The sequence below is a fragment of the Podarcis gaigeae genome (genome assembly GCF_964106915.1).
Source record: "Podarcis gaigeae genome assembly, chromosome: 6".
In the NCBI taxonomy this organism is placed as follows: Eukaryota; Metazoa; Chordata; class Lepidosauria; order Squamata; family Lacertidae; genus Podarcis; species Podarcis gaigeae.
In genome coordinates, this window is record NC_139682.1 from 10,008,859 (window position 1) to 10,023,258 (window position 14,400).

The window sequence follows — 14,400 nt, forward strand, 5'->3', positions numbered from 1 at the left end:
ACCAATATGGCTAACCTGATCCAAAATACCCACCCACCCCACTCACACACGAAAACAAAGATCACCACAGCCAATCACAAACAAACAACCACACCCTAGGCCAACCCCAATCTCTCTCACCACCAAAGGAACACAAGTGAACAGCAGAGAACCGGCATGAGCAACGCTGACACCAAGCCCTACATACATTAAGCAAACATCGCCACCCGACCCCACCCCCACCCCCACTCACCTTCCCCCCTCCACCCCTTTTCTTCCTAATGTCCCAACAAATGAAACTGATTTGTAAAAATGTTACGTGGAAAAAATACAAGAGACATTACACATCTGTAAATCAAGAAAATCTTTAATAAAAAGAAAAAAGAAAAGGCCAAAGGAAAGGGAAAAAAAACACGAAAAGATGATTGTTATTCAATTGAAATAAATGTATCCCACCCATCTGACTACATTGCCACAGCCATTGTGGGTGGCTTCCAACAGAATATAAAGAAACATAATGAAACAGTGGAAATGGTATTTCAGGATTGCTTGGGATCAATATTCATCCAGTACTCATGCAAACTCCATTAGAACAACCTTGTCAGTATTCCTATTCTCACCTGGTTTAGTTTTTTTTTTGGGGGGGGGGTTACCATATAAAAGAAACAGCAATGCACAATGCCATTTTAGTGGATAGCCAAAAGAGATGGAAAATATTGCAGATTGAGGTCAAAATGGACATTTCCAAAAATCCCAATAGCAAAATGCCTTAAGGATTAAAATTTAACTTTCCTTGGAATCTCGGGTAAATATCTTGCTTTTTACAACAGCACCTGGACTGTAAATCATTGCAACATGCACCCTGTCAAATGCAACATCAGACCTGTCAATGTCTGTCTTGGTTAACAAATTCTGCTTGGTCAACAAGAGCTCTCAAAGTCAGCCTATTCAAGGGGTGACCTCAACTTCAACTCTGAAAGAAACATTGGATGCGAATCAATGGAGGTCTCATATGACCTGACCTCAGCTGCCTTGGTCTTCAGAATGAACAATGGTGGTCAATCCATTTAGGAAACAGCTGGGAGAAATGGACTCAAAACATACCCCAATCGGATATTTAACCACAGGAGTTCAAGATGCCAAGTGGTTAGAATTGGCAACGTAGAGTAATAACCAGTAACCCCCTTTAGCAACATGTTGCCTAGAATGAAGGTGTGCAACTGATGTTGGCACAGTGTTACCTGTGTCAGGAAGATTCTGGACTGAAGTACTCTAGTGACCTCCTGCTTTGACTGCTGTAAAGCACTCTATGTAGGGCTGCCCTTGAAGACGGTCCAGAGGCTGCAGCTATAGCAGAATACAGCTGCTAAGTTGGTAGGTGGGCCAGCCCAAGTGTCACTGGTCCTGAAACCTCTGCACTAGCTGCCAGTGAGCTACCAAGCCCAGTTCATCATGCTAGTGTACAAAGTGCTAAATGGCTTGGGAGCCAAATGGCTTGGGACTCCAGTATCAACCATCTCAGTACCTATGATCAGCAGGAGAAGTCCTGTTGGTGATGTCACTTCCGGCTGCTGCCTTGTTGTCACTCACCCATGATAGGGCCTTCTCAGTGGTGGTTCCCCTTTTGGGGAGTGCCCTCCATAGCAGGAATGGCCCGCTCCATTTTGAAGTGGTGGCAGTGAGTTCCAGCAAGATGTTGGGAGATCTTGGTGACATCTCATGAGATCTAGCTAGAAACTGGCGCCACTGCTGGTGCTGCTTCACCACTGGAGGCAGTGAAGTGGGTGGGGCACCCATGGGAGCACTGCCTCATGAGCTTCCGCTCTCCTAATAAGTGGGCCAACTCTGCTTCCTGGTGAAGTGCAACTGTCTCTATTATTATTATTATTATTATTATTATTATTATTATTATTATTGCTATTATTATTACGCTGTTGGATTGTCATAGACATCACACCCTCCTACCCCACCACTTGGACTGCATACATGCCCTACATTTAAAGCATATGGTTTCCCCCCAAGAGTTATGGGAACTGAAACTTTCACCTTACAGAACTACAACTCCCAACAAACTACAGTTTCTGAGGTTATTTGGGGAAAGCAATGTGATTTAAATGTATGGTGTGCGCACAGTCTATCTGTATGGAGGTAAAAATCTATGTCCTATATTTGCATTTCAATTTTTAAAAAACCCTCAAGCACATTTATCGCAAATAAGATGATTTTGAATAACATGAACTCCTTTCTTTTTTGCCTTTACTTTGGCCTTTGGTTTGGACTCAGTCTGACTCTTACGTTTCCCTCCCCTTATAGTTTTGATCTGAATTTTAATGGTGTTAGCCACCCTGAGCCCGGCTCTGGCAGGGGAGGGCGGGGTATAAATTATTGTTGTTGTTGTTGTTGTTATTATTATTATTATTATTATTATTATTATTATTTTCAGGAGAAATTGAAAACCATTCCTGCTTACCCAGGCATTTGATGACTGATAGATACTAGCCATGACAATCATGCAATGCTCAAAGTCAGCAGAGCCATCCCCCAAAGTGTGCATGCACACGCGCACATACACACACACACACACACACACACATACAATTGTATGTTCTGGTGAATCACACACAAGCACACAGGTGAAATCTGCTTTGTTAATTTTTTTGGAAACTTGTCTGATTTGCATGTTATTTCATTGATGGGCTTGTTCTGATACTTCACTGTTGTGTTTCTTTGTTTAGAGCCTTTGCAAGTCGCCTTAGGAGGATCTTTGAAAAGTGGCATACAAATCAAACAGCAACAGCAATGGCACATTTAAGACACACAGGGATGAACACATTTCTAGCATGCGCATCCATGCACTTAACACCTCTGCTTTTGCTGAGCTCCATCAATATGCCAAAGGAGGTAGGATGAGAGAAATTGGCTGAGATATAAAGTAAAGGACCAAGGAATAAATGTGAATGAAGAATGAAATCAGTCAAATGAGAAATGCGACCGAAGGTGGGTGAAAAGCTATTCCACAGAGATTTTTGTTTTTTATTTTTTAGCAGAAACTTGCAGGAGGAGGTGAGAAAGAACATGAAAATAAAAAATGAGATTAAAAGGCATTCGGTGAAAGTGTGGAGGAATGAGAGAGTCTTAGGCAGAGAGACATGAAATCCCATTGTGGAACAAACCAAGAAATGGAGGTGCTATGTGCCTGCATTGCATTAAATACACACAGCAAGGGGAATCTAAAATAAAATTGTGCAGTGTTCCTGTTCAGGGCTCCAGCCAGCCAGCCAGCCATGCCTTCTTTCAGGATATTCCATTTCACCATCACCCTGGCATTTAATGTCTGCCCCCCCCAAAAAAAGGGTACTCAATATTCTGTAGCCAATGAGCATGCTCTGTCCTAATGGGGCTACTGGGGGTTGCCCCATTAGGTTCCCCCACCAAAGAATAGCTTTGCTTCTTTGTTCTGAAACCTGATAGAATGGCTATGGCTAGGAATGTTTCATACATTATCAGCTCTGAATGAAGAACAAGGAGCTGGCAAAAGTTTTGATGCATTATTCTAGAGCAGGGGCTCATTTAAATGATGGTGAGTTGAAATTATTGGAGTAGACTCTTGAGAGTCCCATGGACTGCAAGGAGATCAAACCTATCCATTCTTAAGGAAATCAGCCCTGAGTGCTCACTGGAAGGACAGATCGTGAAGCTGAGACTCCAATACTTTGGCCACCTCATGAAAAGAGAAGACTCCCTGGAAAAGACCCTGATGTTGGGGAAGATGGAGGGCACAAGGAGAAGGGGACGACGGAGGACGAGATGGTTGGACAGTGTTCTCGAAGCTACCAACATGAGTTAGACTAAACTGTGGGAGGCAGTGGAAAACAGGAGTGCCTGGCATGCTGTGGTCCATGGGGTGACGAAGAGTCGGACACGACTAAATGACTAAACAACAACAACCTTGGGTTATATACAGTATGCTTCAGGTTACATACACTTCAGGTTACAGACTCCGCTAACCCAGAAATAGTACCTTGGGTTAAGAACTTTGCTTCAGGATGAGAACAGAAATCGTGCTCCCGTGGCACGGCAGCAGCAGGAGGCCCCATTAGCTAAAGTGGTGCTTCAGGTTAAGAACAATTTCAGGTTAAGAATGGACCTCCGGAACGAATTAAGTACTTAACTCAAGGTACCACTGTATCAGTATTTATGGGCTGTATCCAAAACAGTGCAAAGTCTGTGCAAGGATATCTACTTGCACAAAAGGACTTGTCTCCTCTCTCCTCCCCCTAAACCCCCTAAATCTGTTTTAGGGGTTCCCCGCTGGAACAGAATTGTGGAGGGAGGAGTCCCATTGCAAAAGCAGCAATCCTTTCTCTTATAGGAAATGTTAGCTGAAGATCCCCAAGGAAATGCTCTATGGGGAGCTGGCTTCAGGCACCAGGCCCATTGGGAGACCAAAGCTGGATCTAGACACATCAAAAAAAACATTTCAGGAAAATGTGTTGTAAAGCTCATAATGGGAAATCACGTTGCCAAAGGATTGAACTCTACAGCGCCATCTAGTGTCACTGTGTTATAACCCATTTAAAAGACTTTTTCAAAAACTAATGTAACTGAGTCCCGACTATGTGTTACAAAGATGTCTGCAAACATGATGCGAAGGCTGGCAACATCAACCCTGCTGAGTAGGAATCCCTTGCCGATGACTGCAGTGCCTGGAGACAGACAGTCAAGGTTGTGCACACATACAGGTAGCAGTGACCAGAGGAGGAATAACCCTGGGAGGAGCACAGAGAAAAGAAACACTATTGTGCATCTGCAGCAGCACAACCAGACGTCTCTGCCCCTGCTGCAACAAAGCATGTCTCTCCCAATGTTGGTCTCTACAGCCACAGCAGACACTGTAACCTTCCAACAGTTTGACTTCACCCCCAAAGGCTCACTCCTCCATTGTCTCCCAAGACAGATGAATGCCAACCTAAGTGTACTAGCCATGCTAATGAGTCATTTGCAACTCACTATGTTTCTGTGGTCAGTGCCTGTCTGATCATCTCCCTTCTACCAGCCACTAAGCCCTCGTAGCCAGTGTGAAAATGCTACTGTTTGATAAAGGTTAGGATTGAGAAAGCTGATCAGGCCCCTTTTGAGAGAGCAGAGCTGGCTGGATTTCCTCTCTTCTTGAGGCTATTATCCCTCAATATCTATTAATGTAAGTAGTCCATAAAAGCATAATTTGGGGTGCAATTTAAACTCCCTGTGTGCTGGGCGGGTTAGGGGGTTGGAATGAGTGGAGATGTTCAATGCACTTGGCACAATGTGTGAATAGTCTTTATGACCAGCTCTTCAAGGCTTTCAGGAGGTGTTTTTTTAAAAGTACTATTAGAAAGCTGAGATGGAGGGGAAGAGAATAGACTGGTTTGGGGAAACTGGTGGCCTCTTTTCTAGGGACAGAGACCTTGAAGTGGACCATCCCTCTAGAAACAGCTTTTTTTAAAAAAAAAGAATATCACACAATTAAGGGCTGTTGAGACAGTCTCTCTGCCCTCTCTCCTATTTGAATGTTTGGAAATGCTCCTAACTTGAAAGGTCAAACTGGGACACACTGAATGTTTCACGGGGGGGGACAAGAAGGAGAAACAAGCAATCTTCATAGCTGATGGTGCCAATGGTGGCAGGCAGTTCCTTGGCAATGTAGTACAGTGAGTAGAGTTTCCGATTAGGAGCTGGAAGACCAGGGTTCAAATCTCAACACAGTTCACTGGGTGATCTTGGGCCAGTCACTACCTCTCAGCCTAACCTATCTCACAGGGTTGTTGTGGGGATTAAATGAGGAGGGGGAGAACCATGTATGTCACCTTGAGCTGCGGGGGGGGGGGGGAGGTGAGATAGTGATGCATGCCACCCCAATCTCTCAGCATTGCGAGTTTCCAGTGGTTTGAGGAGTTTAGCCAGGGTTCAGATTTCTTGGAATGAGGAGACTGTGGTGTCTTTATGATATATGGTTTATTTGCACATACAGTCGTACCTCGGAAGTTGGACGGAATCCATTCTGGAAGTCTGTTTGACTTCCAAAACGTTCGGAAGCCCCATCGGACGTTCAGCTTCCCAAAATAGTTCACAAACCGGAACACTCACTTCTGGGTTTGCGGCGTTTGGGAACCAAAACGTTCGAGAACTAAGCTGTTTGGAAACCAAGGTACGGCTGTATATACAACCTGAGCGGCTCACAACATTAGCACCACAAGAAGGTCTTGTTTCTCCCATAGCCACAGAATTGGTTTCCAGCAAAAACCAAGCATTTCTCTCCCCCTCCAGGCTTCCTTCTGCCTGCTGCCTGCTTCTAACTTCTAGCTCACGAACATCTCAGCCTCTGGCTTTTGTCCTTCTAACTACCAGCCAATCGAAGGAGGGAGGGAAGGAGGGCCCATGCACTTGCCCTCTGGCACAAATCCATTTTCTTAGCTATTTTCAGGACCTTTACTTAGGCCATTAAGTTAGCTATTCCAACAAGTGAATCTTGACTGGGTCCAGGCATTAGGAGGGACTTGGGAGTATGGCCTAACCCTCCCCCCAAACTCATAACATTATAAATGCAAGCAAACAAATAAACAACAACAACCCCCCTCACTCTACTGCAGGGACCAGGAAGCTGCAGCTCTCCAGATATCGTTGGACTCTTAACTCTCATCTGTCCCAGACAGCATGACCCATCAGGGGCGATGGGAGCGGTTGTCCAACCATGTCTGGAGGGCCGCAGTCTCCCCATGTGTGTCCTCCGTTCAAGATTATGTCACAGTTCACAAAGGTTGCAGCTTTTCCTTTGGCCCAGATGAACAATAGCGAGCTGGGCTTCCCTTCCTCTCTGCAATCGCGCCTCCTCCTCCTCCCTCCACCTCCTCGATTCTCTTCATCTATAAATTTGCCTGAGCAAACAGTTCCCAGGATCTGGCAGGAGGCTAGAACTGGGAGTGAGCTGAGAGATAGGAGAATGACAGTCTGAAATGAAACACAGAACTGCTGGGGCTGCAGCAGTCAGACAGGAGCCTGGCCCTCTCCCTTAAAGATTAGTCAGACTCCTTCGCTGGAGCCCTGCGCATTCCCCACACTCCTAGCAACAAAGTGCTGTCTCCCGGCCTCCAATGAATCATGTGAATTTAACCTTTCACCTGGCCGCAAGGAGGTTAATAAACCAAAATAGCCTCCTCCTCCTGCCCTGCTCCCACTTTATGGGCTCTGGGGGGGGGGGGGAGAGAATCAGGAAATTCAGGAAGGAAAGCCAAGTATTGTTGGAAAAGGAATCCTTCTTTTATGGAAACAAGGGCAGACCCTCCAAGTGTCCCTATTTTCCAGGGACAATCCCACATTTACAGAAGCCGTCCCAGTTTCTGGTTTGATCCCGGAATGTCCCGCTTTTCCTTAGGATGTTCCTATTTTCATCAGAGAAACGTTGGAGGGTATGGAATTATCCGACACCCCCCCCAGAGGCATCTGAAGGCAGCCCTGTATAGGGAGGTTTTTTGTGTTTAATGTTTTATTATGTTTTTATGTAAGTTGGAAGCCGTTCTGAGTGGTTGGGGCAACCCAGTCAGATGGGCAGGGTATAAATGGTAAAATTGTTGTTGTTGTTGTTGTTGCTATGGAATAGGATGTCCCTATTTTCATTACCACTGTATTGTTTTTAACTCTTGATTGGGAGCTGCCCAGAGTGGCTGGGGAAACTCAGCCAGATGGGCGGGGTATAAATAAATTATTATTATTATTATTATTATTATTATTATTATTATTATTATTAACCTTCTGGCGGTTCCCTCACTGTGAGAGGCCAAGTTACAGGGAACCAGGCAGAGGGCCTTCTCGGTAGTGGCGCCCGCCCTGTGGAACGCCCTCCCATCAGATGTCAAAGCGATAAACATCTACCTGACATTCAGAAGACATCTTCAGGGAAGTTTTTAATATGTGACATTTTAGTGTATCTTTCATCTTTGTTGGAAGCCGCCCAGAGTTATTATTACAGAAATTTTGGAGGGCATGCAAGGGTCATGTGATTCTGGAAAGCAACGTCGCTACAGCTTGGTTTAGAACTGAGGGTGTTTTCAGACTGGCACAGTAATTGGGTGAGATTCATTCACATGCCAGTAAATCGAGGTTGCTCAGTTGTAGCTGTTTTGGTGTTCTTGCACAAGAAATCCACTTTCCCCAAAGACTGAAGCGTTTTGCAATAAGGTAAGTGATGGAGGGAAAGGCAAAAGGTGGTTCTTGCTTTGACGCCACATCGTCTAACCTCCCTGCAAACAAATCAGGATGGATGCACACAGGGGCGTTGCCAGGATTTTTGTTAGGGGGGCAGGGCTGGGGGGGGGCAGAACCATTGTGATTGGCCAGTTAAATATTTCTACTGTTTTACTTGATGGGGGGCAGCTGCCCCCCCCCTTGGCTATACCCATGGATGCTCAATAATGAGGTCATCTGGAAGCACCTAGATACAGGCGACATAAGGATATCCCAGCTGTCATTTAAGGTCGCATCCAGCTTATCTGCTTATTAAGCATTCATTCCGACTAGTTTACACAAAGTTTCTGTGGAGGTTGGATGATGTTGGCATTTTACTGAGCACTCGTTCTGATTTGTTTGTGGGGAGGTTAGACAAAATCCCATCAAGCAATTGTTATCCCACACTTTCCCTGTCACTTTCCTTACTGAATTAAATCTGGTTGGGGGGGGAGTGGGTTGGTTGTTCTAGAGCATTGGAGCCACTTTAGCTGAAATTGCTGCCATGGAACTGAATCCTACCTGCACATAGCAACAGCTTAGAAGTGTCCTAACGTTTATCCAGCCCATCACAGCAGCAGTGGCCTTCAACTGGTCCAGACCCAAGACCGGCCTCTGACTCCCAAGCTGCAACATGGGACCAACTTTCACATTTTCACTTTTTCATTCATTCATTCATTTTATTTGTATGACACTTTTACACACACACACACACACACACACACACACACACCATGCTCAAAGCAGCTTACAACAAGGAAACTGAGATGCATTTCAGGCAAACACTATAAACACAATGTCATAATAACATAGCAAAACAATAACAATGTCATAATAAGTTAGCAAAACGATAGCAAATGTAATAACTTACCAAAAAACACACATTCCAATGCTATAAATATACCAAGATTACTTAATCAACATGTAGCAGCCAATATCAAAAAACAACAAGGGAGATTCAGAGCAGGCTTCCTCAACCTTGGCCCTCCAGATGTTTTTGGCCTACAACTCCCATGATCCCTAGCTAGCAGGACCAGTGGTCAGGGATGCTGGGAATTGTAGTCTCAAAACATCTGGAGGGCCGAGGTTGAGGAAGCCTGCTTCAGAGTTCCTCTCCTCCCATGATGTTGCTTGCAGTCCCTCTCCCGCAACAGTTTCTTATAAGGCTTCCGAGGGCAAGGGGTGCGGTAGCTGGAAACACCCCTCCCGTGATTTAATGGTTGCAACAGTGCATGTTATTAATCCTAAAATCCCAATATAGTAATCCTATATTGGGTCCAATAGCAATTTACATAGGACCCAGCTACATTAGCCAAAAAGCAACGTTTTAAATGCATTATAAACATGCAGCACCAGATGGCGCTGGAGAGCACAAAAATTTTCTATGCGATTTTACATAGGGATTTTTTTCTTTTGTAATAAAGATTTAATTTATGACATATTTATTTATAGCGGGTTTTTCCTGTGTATAGATCCACCCGTAGTGTTACCTCAGCATTCCTACTTGTCATGGACTGCTTGGACACAGAGGAATGGTGAGAGGAACCAGCTGGGGAACTCCCAAAGGATGAAGGCTCAGAGTCCAGGAGTGGTGGTGGGATGACAACGAGTGGTCAAAGGGAGAAGACTGGGAGGAGGAGGTGTTGGACGCCAAAAAGGCAACAGGACTTAGTGAACTGGTGGAGTCTGTGACAGAGAGAAGTTCGGAATCAGGCAGAAGCTGAAGCAAGAAGAGGCAAGAGGCAAGAGGCAGAGACTAGTCAGGTTGGTGAAGAGTCATAGGTGTAATCCTAATTGTCTCCCAGAACCAGAAGAGGTATGAAAAGGTGGATGAGAAGTTGGCTTCACACAGGCACAGTCTCTGATTGCTTGGGGAAATCCTTGGAAAGAAGGCGACTTAGGCAGCTGTGGGGAGGTGGGGACTTTCGTTCTCAGCAACTGGTCCACAGGGGCACGAGTTGCTCTGCTCATTAGGCCAGACACTCCACCAGGCCTGTGGCTCTTTCTGCATCTCACCCAGGATGGAAGCTGATAGAGAGCTAGGGATGGAGGAAAATTTGATTTCCATTCCCATTTGAATGTGAACCTACTTAATTTGCACTTCCAAAACTGTATGAGAACCAATATCCTCCAACTTCTGCAGTGCACTTAAACGGCCAAGTACTGCATACAAAAATACACACACTGAGGTAAAATATGCACAAATGTTCATATATTAGGAAAATAACATACAAAAATGCATGCTAGTAGGTAAGATTTATTTGCCCCCCCCCCAAAAAAAAAGTAAGCTACAAGTGCATGTATAGTAGAAGGCATTTGCCCTAAAATGATTTTCTCTTGAGGATTTAAAAAAATGCAAACTGGTGTGGGAATACAGTATATATTAAAAAATGAATTTAAGATTGGGGAAAAAGAGAAACCAAATTGGACAGATTCACCTATAAGGAGCTTACCCACCATAAGGATTCACACAGATGACCATGCCGGCACACCTTTTTATAATCCCACCTCCTGTGAGGCAGAACTCTCTGTACTATTTCCCAGTTTGCAACCCTAGCAAATCACACATTCCACCACATGTTTTAGCACACACCTGCACCCGAGGTGTGGCTACATCTTTCAGCTGTGGCCAGGATGGTACAAACAGCAAAGCTGTCCCACGGGAGCAATATAGTAATCTCTGCAGTGTTTTCAAGTGGCTACATGTGACCACTTCCTAAATGTTCATCTGAATCAGTGCTGTGTGCATTCATATTATTATTCCATTCATTTTCGTGATTCATTATCTCGTGTGTTCAATTGCTCATTCATAAAAAAAAATCACACTTGTTTTGTTATTGGTTCCACATTGCTTCTTACATTTTTGTTTCTGTGACTCCCCCCGCCCCATTTCTTTAACTCATTTTTTTTCTCCCTGCTGCTCCCTTGTGATGGCGGCGGCAGCATAGGAAACTTCAGTTTTCCCAGAATGCCTTGGGTGTTGCACAGCATCCCAGGGTAATAAAATCTATGAGTCCCATTGGAAGCCACCACTTGAATGATGCACCATCTGAGACAGTCTGGGGAAATAAAAGGACTGCTTTACAACAAGCACCCCAAAGAAACTCAACCTGACGCCAAGATTGCCAGCTTTTAGGTACCAGGCAAAGACATTCACATTTAATCAGGCTTTTGGATGGTCATGCATTCATGGTGTTGTTGTGTGGTTCAGCAGTTCCTTGTGAAGAGGGTTTTATTGTTAAATCACTCTGAGAATTGTAGCTCTGTAAGTAGAATATGGGTCTCCTAACCACACTCAGCATTCTCAGGAAACTGCAGGTTCCAGAATGCTTTGAAGACAGCTATGGCTGCTTTAGGGACACGGGTGGTGCTGTGGGTTAAACCACAGAGCCTAGCACTTGCCGATCAGAATGTCGGAAGTTCGAATCCCCACGAGGGGGTGAGCCCCCGTTGCTCGGTCCCTGCTCCTGTCAACCTAGCAGTTTGAAAGCACGTCAAAGTGCAAGTAGATAAGTAGGTACCGCTCTGGCGGGAAGGTAAATGGCGTTTCCGTGCGCTGCTCTGGTTCGCCAGAAGTGGCTTAGTCATGCTGGCCACATGACCCGGAAGCTGTACGCCGGCTCCCTCTGCCAATAAAGTGAGATGAGTGCCACAACCCCAGAGTCGGTTACGGCTGGATCTAATGTAACCTAGGCAAAATAAAGCTGGATAGCGCAGTTGGTTAGGTAAGGGTAAATGGACACCTGACAGTTAAGTCCAGTCGTCAACGACTCTGGGGTTGCAGTGCTCATCTCGCTTTACAGGACGAGGGAGCCGGCATTTGTCCACAGAGAATTTTTCCGGGTCATGTGGCCAGCATGACTAAGCCGCTTCTGGCACAAGGGAACACTGACACCAAAGCAGCGCACAGAAACACTGTTTACCTTCCCTCCGGAGCGGTACCTATTTCTCTACTTGCACTTTGGGGCGTGCTTTCAAACTGCTAGGTTGGCAGGAGCAGGGACCGAGCAACGGGAGCTCACCCTGTCGCAGGGATTCAAACCGCCAACCTTCTGATCAGCAAGCCCAAGGCTCAGTGGTTTATTAGCATGGTGCTAATAATGCCAAATTTGCAGGTGATAATGTCATCACTGCAGGTTTGATCCCCATATGGGACAACTGCATGTTCCTGCATTGCAGGGGGTTGGACTATCAGGGTTTCCCAAACTTGGGTCTCCAGCTGCTTTTGGACTACAACTCCCATCATCCCTAGCTAGCAGGACCAGTGGTCAGGGATGCTGGGAACTGTAGTCCAAAAACAGCTGGAGACCCACGTTTGGGAAACCCTGGACTAGATGATTCCCCCAGAGCCCCTTCCATCTCTACAATTCTATGAGCAAGACTATAAAAGCATGTCAGGCTGTATGAGATCTAACATAGAAGATTCTTAAATGAATCAGATCAGAATCGCAAATATCTCTCCCCAGCATCTATTCCACCATCCCCAAGTGGAGCAGAAGAAAATGTGAAGCAACTGAACCTTGTTGCTCATTGTCATGTTTGCTGTAATATAACCCTGGACTCCTTATTCTACTGTATTCCATCTGACCTCCATTTACACTCAGGTTGAAGTGAAGCCCTTGGATTTAAGGCAGCCAGCCACATTTACATGAAGTTGAACCCCACTGGCTTCGATGGAATGCCCAAGAGCCTTAAGGCTGATGATTTCACACACATTCAACTTTAGGCAAACTTTCAGAAATATGATTCAGGTTCTGCAACTTCCACAAGTTTTGGAACATCCTTTCGTAACACATTTTTTAGGTACACTTCGTTTTGGAAAAACAGAGACCCCCTTAAATCTTACATTTTGCTGATGAATTCTTTGGCAATCATGATGCCTAACCTGCAAGGGAAAAAATACATCTTGGATATAATCCAAATAAAATTATGCATTTTCAAGTCCCATTGCATTCAGTGGGAGGCGTGTACGCATGTTCTTAACTCTCTGCTTAAAATCAATGACATTTAATAGGGTTAAGCTTTGACTGTACAGTATAGTACTTCTTGTTCCCCATCACAGCCCATAAAAGCTTTAAATCCAGCAGGACAGCTGAACATTCAGACTCAGAATTCAGATTGGAAAAGCTTTTGGCAAGCGGGCTGAGACCAGGAGAAATTGTTCTTTCAGCACTCCTCCCCGCAAATTGGTTCCCCTAGAGCAAGTGAATTGTGTTCTTCGTGCCTATCACCCGAAATGTGAGCAATGCAGGCCAGCATTTTCTACTGAATTCCAACGGGGTCCTGTTCACACGGTCCTGCATGAAGCTACGCGTCACCTTCAAAGTGCAATATTCTAATTAGCAAAATTGTGGGTGAGTTTGTTTTGTGCCCCGCTCCCAAGACCACAAGTTCTTTTCCTCAATCATCCTCCCCATCTCATATTTAGAAATGTCAGGTGGGTCATCCCTCCCCAAAAAACCGCACCACCCCTTGCCATTTTCGCGATAGATTTATTGACTTTATGGAACTGCACGCCACTAACTCGACTCCATCCAGCGAGGGTTAACTGCGTTTCAATTCCATTGAAATAAACGTGGGGTAAATTCCTTAGGCTGTGATCCTAGGCCCACTTACATGAGAGCTCCCTCGAACTCAGCGAGACTTACTTCTGCGTAAACAGGCCTTTTAGGGTATCAGGCATTGGGGGAAGCGATGCTACATACTGAGGAGTTATTCCCGTTAAAATGAATGGCCCTGGATTCTGAGTAAGCATGGGTAGGATTGCGCCATGGATTTCAGAGGAGCCCTAACCTAGGCCTCCATTGAGGCTGGCTATTCGGCACGTGCGCTTAGGATCTTAGGACCTTAGACACGCTTAACTTCCTCCGGCCTGCAGACCTTAATGTTTAAGGTGTGCTAACTAAAGGATAGTTAAAGCTATGGTTTTCCCAGTAGTGATGTATGGAAGTGAGAGCTAGACCATAAAGAAGGCTGATCACCGAAGAATTGATGCTTTTGAATTATGGTGTTGGAGGAGACTCTTGAGAGTCCCGTGGACTGCAAGAAGATCAAACCTCTCCATTCTGAAGGAAATCAGCCCTGAGTGCTCACTGGAAGGACAGATCCTGAAGCTGAGGCTCCAATACTTTGGCCACCTCATGAGAAGAGAAGACTTCCTGG